At 40.4% G+C, this 7,973-nt stretch overlaps 1 protein-coding gene across 2 annotated transcripts in view; it reads right to left on the bottom strand.

The window, feature by feature from the left end:
* The window catches only part of CRYBG2 (crystallin beta-gamma domain containing 2), a 191,079-nt gene that overhangs the window by 67,983 nt on the left and 115,123 nt on the right, over positions 1-7,973 (bottom strand). The window contains exon 1 of one of the 2 annotated variants that reach the window (XM_077481048.1): positions 3,527-3,643. The exons of the other annotated variant lie outside the window; for it this stretch is intronic. The gene's annotated coding sequence lies outside the window, so the exon portion shown is untranslated. Of the gene's footprint in view, positions 1-3,526; positions 3,644-7,973 lie in introns of those variants that run through there. 2 annotated transcript variants of the gene reach the window in all.

Genomic DNA, 7,973 nt, shown 5'->3' with positions numbered 1-7,973 from the left:
TCTTTGCAAAGCTTCCAGAGTTTAGGTCAACTTAAAAAAAAAAAGAGACGAGAAAGCTTTTGGTACCACTGACATTTAATGTTCTTTAAATCTAACAATTTTCTTGAATTTAGTAATAGTCTTAGCATAGAAAACTTACTAAGATATTCTATAGGGTGTGCAGTGAGTTTCCCCGACATGTGTCGGCAAATGCAGAATAGATTTATCTTATCAGAATGCACAGGTCAGGACAAGTCAATAAATAATAACCTGTTCTGGTTTGTCACCAGTCATTGTACTGTATGAGTTTATTTTGCATTCACATCAGGAATGTGACCAGGGCAGAACTGTGTGAAAACTGGAAAGCAAAGCAAAATAGACAGATCAAAAGAGAGAGTAGGTGAATGAAAGAATAAAACTAACCTTGCTTGAAGGTTATTACGAAAGGGTGAAATTAAAATTGTGCTGAACTATAGCATTTATTATGTTTGAATATTCATATAAGGAATCCTTAAGACTAGCTAAATATGAACTGATTGGCTTATGAACTTAATGGCTTCTGTATTAAGGTAATACATGACTCACTATTACATTACTCAATTCTGTGTCTGTGATCTGTGCACCTGTATAAATTGCCAGCTTCTGATCAGTAAAACTATAGCCTTATTTATTAAAAGCAAAGTATAAGTAAAGATCAATTAACAAGCTTCAGAGGGTGGTGATAAGTGGGGAGTACTCGGGATGGTCCGGTAGTGGGGTCCCCCCGGGTTCTGTGCTGGAACTAATCTTATTTAATTTGTTCATGAATGACCTGAAGGATGGGGTAAACAGGTCAATCTCTATATTTGTGGATAATATTAAGCTAAGCAGGTCAGCAACTTCTCCACAGGATGTGGAAACCTTGCAAAAAGATCTGAACAAATTAATGGGGTGGGCGACTACATGGCAAATGAGGTTTCATGTAGAAACATTTAAAATAATGCATTTGGGTGGCAAAAATATGAATGCAATCTATACACGAGGGGGGGGGGGGGGCGGGGGGAACCTCTGGCAGAATCCAGGAAGGAAAAGTACCTGGGAGTCCTAGTAGATGACAGGCTCAGCAATGACATGCAATGCCAAGCTGCTGCTAACAAAGCAAACAGAATATTGGCATGCATTAAAAAGGGGATCAACTCCAGGGATAAAACGATAATTCTCTCACTCTACAAGACTCTGGTCTGGTCGCATCTAGAGTATGCTGTCCAGTTCTGGGCACCAGTCCTCAGGAAGGATGTATTGGAAATGGAGTACAAAGAAGGGCAAAAAAGCTAATAAAGGGTCTGGAGGATATTAGTTATAAGGAAAGGTTGGGATTCGGAATCAATCTCCCCTTCCATGAGGAACCTACACTGGCTAACAGTAAAGAACCGGATCACATTGAAGACCCTCTGCCTCACCCACAAATGCGTGCATAGAGATGCTCCTCAATATCTAATTGAGAAAATAAAATGCTACACAGCAAACCGCAGTCTTCGATCATCTAACAAAAACCTCCTCCTCGTTCCCAAATCTCAGTACAAATCTAAGGGGGAACGGAGATTCGCTGTCCAAGGACCATGGCTATGGAATGCGCTACCAACCAACATCCGCCTGGAAGATAACCACCAGGCCTTTAGGAAAAAACTCAAGACCTTCCTCTTCTAGAAGTTGGACAACTAAGCTCTTAGGGCCTTGAGGCAATTCAGTTTGCGTTGTGCACTATACAAATATTTCACTCACTCACTCGCTCAGCACTGAACTTATTCTTTCTGGAGAAGAGACACTTGAGAGGGGATATGATTTCAATTTACAAATACCGTACTGGTGACCCCACAATAGGGATAAAACTTTTCTGTGGAAGGGAGTTTAACAAGACACGTAACCACTCATTAAAATTAGAAGAAAGGTTTAACCTTAAACTACGTAGAGGGTTCTTTACTGTAAGAGCGGCAAGGATGTGGAATTCCTTTCCAGAGATGGTGGTCTCAGCGGGGAGCATAGATAGTTTCAAAAAACTATTAGATAAGCACCTGAACGTACAAACAGGGATATACAATGTAATACGGATAATCACACACATAGGTTGGACTTGTGTCTTTTTTCAACCTCACCTACTATGTAACTATGTAAGGTGCAGTAACTTTTACCCAAATGTAAAATGAAGTGATGTACTAAACTTAGTAAAGTAATGTCCAATTGGTATCTACTGAGTATAGTACCTCAATGTAGTACCTACCTATGCATATTGTATTAGAATGATATAAAAGTGAGTGTTAATTAAGTTAAGTGTGTGCCACACATGTAGACACATATAAAGTAGAAATATGTACAGTGTCCAATAATATATCTATCCATCCATACCAAATGCATTTAGGTATCTCAGAATTAAAGAGACCCTGTCACCAACTTGCAGGTAAAAGCACATAAAAATGAAGTATTTAAATTGCAAACTTGCAGCATTTTCGTCTCTAGAAGTGATTTTTGTTCACTTACAATGTGTCTTTGAACTTGCTAAGGAATTTGACCACTCCAGCAAGAGTTGATTCCCTAGCATTTCAACAGTCTGGTCAATATTCCTATCGCACACGTTCCTGGCAAATATGGCTCATAAAATAGAGTGTGCTGCAGCGATTACTAGTTGGGTCCTGGAAACATCAAGCAAGTGTACATATACACCAGCATACCATGGATCGACAACTCATGTCCAAAGGTTTTTTTAATAAAAGAGAGCACATCACAGGGATAAATCCAACGTCTCGGCGCCGCGCAGGGACCTTCCTCTTTTGGAAGAATCAAATTGCTGTCTGTGCTGTTCCAGCGCCTTCCTCCCTCCCCATTACCTCCCTACATAACCTTTTATGTTATTGCAAGGGGAGGGGCAAGGGGAATGCTATAGTAGGCCACCCAGCAGAAATTCCAGGCCATTTGGATGTCTACACAAGGGAGGCCTTTTCAATTGAATAGCATGATCGAAATACATTAAATGTGTGTATCATCTTATAACAAAGTTGTTGCTGAAATAAATTGTCTGGCAATTTAAGAAAAGCATAACACTTTGCCTCACAATAGATACTGAATTCACTGTTCACATTATCTCACTCACTCAAGAATATTCATGAATCAGATGATCTAAATCCTATTTTCGGTATCCTTATGGGACTGCTGCCCAAATACATTTAGTACTTTGCAATTTGCACTATTTTAGCACTAAATCTATAGTTGGAACAAAATTCAAAATCATCTTACTGGTTTTCAGTTTAAAATAAACCCACATATTACATTTACACAATATAGAAAAAAAATAAATGTGACAAAGGGATGTTTGGCTAAGACACCATTGTTTCTGCTGGTATCACAATACTACGATAGTGACTATTCTCTGTGCAAATTCTTGCCGTGTGCCGTCATGTATCTCATAGTTAAAAGCAGTCTGTCAGCTGATTCCATTTCTTTTATTCATTTGGAAGGTATTTAGAAAATACACACACATACGTACACTATAAAACATTACTATTCTCTAACTTACCTAGCTCTTTGTTTTTAAAATGAAGTACGATTTGCTAGAGCGGCACAGGCAGTAATGGGAAACACATCGACACTCCTGTATTACAAGTTATCTATACTTTCCTACGCTCACCTACTCCTCCCATCCCCCCCACCCACCCTGAACTTTGTATATTTCTGCTCTGTGACTGACAGAATACAGAGTCCAACTACAGCAGCCAAGCCCTGAAGATTACAGAAAATATGCAGATTTCATATAGACACACTGGCTTGCACATTCTATACAGTGAGCATATATTATGACAGTGTGAGGCCGTGCGACTGTAAAAATGGTTGTAGAAAATACACAAGGTTCACACGTTTGCAGAATAAGGGATTCCGGAGTATTGATTATACAGGTGCACTCAACCCGAAAGCCAGGAGGTGTCAGGCTAGGAGAAATAAGGGCTTCAGACCAATGCCAGGAGATCCCCCTATTGAGAGGCCAGAGCATGGTCCTACGCAGCAGGGTGCTGCAATTAAAGGCTGAGAGCCAAGAGAACCCAGGGAACCATGTGAGCTGAGAGAGAAGGGATCAATCAAAAGCCAAAGGCCAAGGTTTAGAGCCTAAGTATTGCCACCGCTCAAGAGATAGCCAGGTGGTTTAGTATTATTTTGACTGTATCTGTTTTTGATGCTGAAGACCTCTGGGTGGGAAACCCTGATATAAGGACTTTACTTTACTAATAAATTAAAGTGGCCCGGCAAGCCCTAAACTTTAGTTCCTGACTTGCATTGGACTCACTAAAAATGCTCAACACCACTGAGTTAAAGTGATTCTAAAGGAAAGAATTAAAAAATAACAAACATGTTATACTCACCTGCTCTGTGCAATGGTTTTACACAGAGAAACCCTGATCCTCTTCTTTATGGGTCCCCCACCAGCAGTCCTGTTTCTCCCCCCTGCCGAGTGCCCCCCAATAGCAAGCTTATTGCTATGGGAGCACTAGAGCTCATTGACTGTAATTGCTCTAATGCAAAGAATCACTGTATATACCCTGAGCAAAATTATAAACGCAACACTTTTGTGTTTGCCCCTATTTATCATGAGCTGAACGCAAAGATCTACAACTTTTTCTATGTACACAAAAAGCCTATTTCTCTCAAATATTGTTCACAAATCTGTCGAAATTAGTGAGCACTTCTCCTTTGCCAAGATAATCTATCCACCTCACAGGGGGGGCATATCAAGATGTTGATTAAACAGCATTAATATTGCACAGGTGTGCCTTAGGCTGGCCACAATAAAAGGCCACTCTAAAATGTGCAGTTTTACTGTATTGGGGGGTCAGAAAACCAGTCAGTATCTGGTGTGACCACCATTTGCCTCACGTAGTGCAGGATATCTCCTTCGCATAGAGTTGATCAGGTTGTTGATTGTGGCCTGTGGAATCTTGGTCCATTACTCTGGCTGTGTGAAGTTACTGGATATTGGCAGGGACTGGAACACGCTGTCGTATACACTGATCAAAAGCATCTCAAACATGCTCAATGGGTGACATGTCTGGTGAGTATGCTGGCCATGCAAAAACTGGGATGTTTTTAGCTTCCAGGAATTGTGTACAGATCCTTGCAACATGGGGCCGTGTGAACGTGCATTATCATGCTGCAACATGAGATGATGGTTGTGGATGAATGGCACAATAATGGGCCTCAGGATCTTGTCCCGATATCTCTGTGCATTTAAAATGCCATCAATACAATGCACCTGTGTTCATTGTCCATAGCATATGCCTGCCCATACCATAGCCCCACCGCTACCATGGGCCACTCAATGTCTGTCATCTGCCCTGTACAGTGAAAACCGGGATTCATCTGTGAAGGGAACACCTCTCCAAAGTGTCCGACAACATCGAATGTGAGCATTTGCCCACTCAAGTCGGTGACGATCTGCAGTCAAGTCAAGGCCATGCAGAGCATCCCTGAGATGGTTTCTGACACTTTGTGCAGAAATTGTTTGCTTATGCAAACTGATTGCTTCAGGAGCTGTCTGGGTGGCTGGTCTCAGATGATCTTGGAGGTGAAGATGCTGGATGTGGAGGTCCTGGGCTGGTGTGGTTACACATGGTCTGCGGTTGTGAGGCCAGTTGGATGTGCTGCCAAATTCTCTGAAACATCTTTGGAGATGGCTTATGGTAGAAAAATGAACATTCAATTCAAGGGCAACAGCTCTGGTGGACAATCCTACGGTCAGCATGCAAATTGCACATTCCCTCAAAACTTGCAACATCTGTAGCATTGTGCTGGGTGATAAAACTGCACATTTTAGAGTGGCCTTTTATTGTGACCAATAATCATGCTGTCTAATCAGCATCTTGATATGCCACACCTGTCATATTCTCTAAAAAATGGCAAAGAAATCATAAAAATAGAAATTAAGCTATGTATAATAAAATGGAATGACACAGAGAAAAAGTATTGAACACATGAAGAAAGGGGGGTGCAAAAAGGCATAGAAAGCCAAAACCAGCTGAAATCTATTAGTAGTTAGAAAGCAATCTTGCACCTTGTCAGTGCAAATTAATATCAGCTGGTTCAGTCTCAACTGATGGCCTATAAAAAGGTGTCTCATTACCTAGGCGTCACACAGGAAACATCTCATGATGAGTAAAAGCAAAGAGCTCTCTCAAGACTTTTGCAACCGTATTGTTGCCAAAACATAATGATGAAATTGATTACAGAAGTATTTCTAAACTTCTGAATGTTCCAGTGAGCACTGTTGGGGCCATAATACAGAAGTAGAAAGAACATTTCACCATAAATCGAGATTTCTGACAGAGGAATGAAAAGAATCATCAGAAGAGTTGTCCAAGAGCCAATGACTACTTGTAGAGAGCTTCAGAAAGACCTGGAATTAGCAGGTACAGTTGTTTTAAAGAAAACAATAACTAATGCACTCAACCGCCATGGCCTGTATGCATGCTCATCGCGCAAGACTCCGTTTCTGAAGAAAAAGCATGTTTAAGCTTGTTTAAAATTTGCTGCACAATATTTAGACAAGCCTGTAAAATACTGGGAGAATATAGTCTGGTCAAATGAGACCAACATTGAACTCTTTGTAAGCCATAATACACACCATGTTTACCAACAGTGAAGTTTGGAGGTGTTTTTCAGCATACGGTACTGGCAAACTTCATGTTATTAAAGAAAGGATGGATGGAAAAATGTACCAAGACATTCTTAATAAAAATCTGTTGTCATCTACCAGGATGATGAAGATGAAATGAGGGTGGACATTTCAGCAAGACAATGATCCCAAACACAAAGCCAAGGAAACTCTCAATTGGTTTCAAAGAAAGAAAATAAAGCTGCTAGAATGGCCCAGCCAATCACCTCACTTGAATCCAATAGAAAATCTATGAAAATGTGACTAGTTTCTCCATAAATGGTGATGTGTTCAGTACTTATTTTACCTGCTGTATGCCTATTCTATAAGGTTTCTGTAGCATAACAATGTTAGTGATACCTTATAGCTAATGCTTCTTAGCTCTCTGCACTATGGGCGATTTACCATGGGTGGGCAAGTCCCCGGGCTTGTTATCTGATTTTATATGGCAACAGACAACGTAATGGTGGTGATACTCCTCAGCTGTACTGTGTCATTACATGGAGCTTTAACAAAAACATTATGGGAAACTAATTAATTAACTTCCTATACCAGTGACGTTATAGGTGGTAGGGTAATCTTATCCCTGGGAATGCAGACAGGAATAAAATTCTAAATGAGCATCTAACTCTTCCCCATATCTATTGAATGTTTAACTGGCAATAATGTGTCCTATACACCATGACAATTAAAGGGCTAAAGTGGTTATAAAGTTAGTGATCCCAGTTACTGCCAGCCACTCTGTTATAACAAGCTATACTATACAGTATGTATGTGTGTTTTTTTTTTTATTCTGCACCTAAATACCTTATTTCACATCGCTGATGTGTGGTCACATGACCACCACCTGGTCTCCTTCCCCGATCTAAGGACTACAGTGGGAGGGGCTGAGATTACCCTCTGATGTCAGCGTGACTGCACATCGGCGATGTAAAATAAGGTATTTAGCTGCAGAATATTAAACAACACACATACACTGTGTAGTATATCTTTTTATAAAAGAGGGGCCTGGTGGTAATTGTAATCACTAACTTTACTGCCACAGGGTCAGGATTTGGCAGCGTGGTTGGGGTCTACCCATTACATAGCCTCAAAGAAGGGGTAGATCATAATTGACTATTTGCTGATCCCTGGGGAAGAGTTTCTCATTTTCTCAGTCACCAAGTATGTGTTTGCATACACACACATACTGTACATATACAGTATCTCACAAAAGTGAGTACACCCCTCACATTTTAGTAAATATTTTAATATATCTTTTTATGTGACAACAAAGAAATTACACTTTGCTACAATGTAAAGTAGTGAGTGTACAGCTTGTATA

Source organism: Lithobates pipiens, unplaced genomic scaffold (assembly GCF_037356315.1).
Source record: "Lithobates pipiens isolate NorthernLeopardFrog02 unplaced genomic scaffold, aLitPip1_a1.2 Scaffold_16, whole genome shotgun sequence".
Classification (NCBI taxonomy): domain Eukaryota; kingdom Metazoa; phylum Chordata; class Amphibia; order Anura; family Ranidae; genus Lithobates; species Lithobates pipiens.
This window is presented reverse-complemented; position numbering and strand designations above follow the sequence as displayed.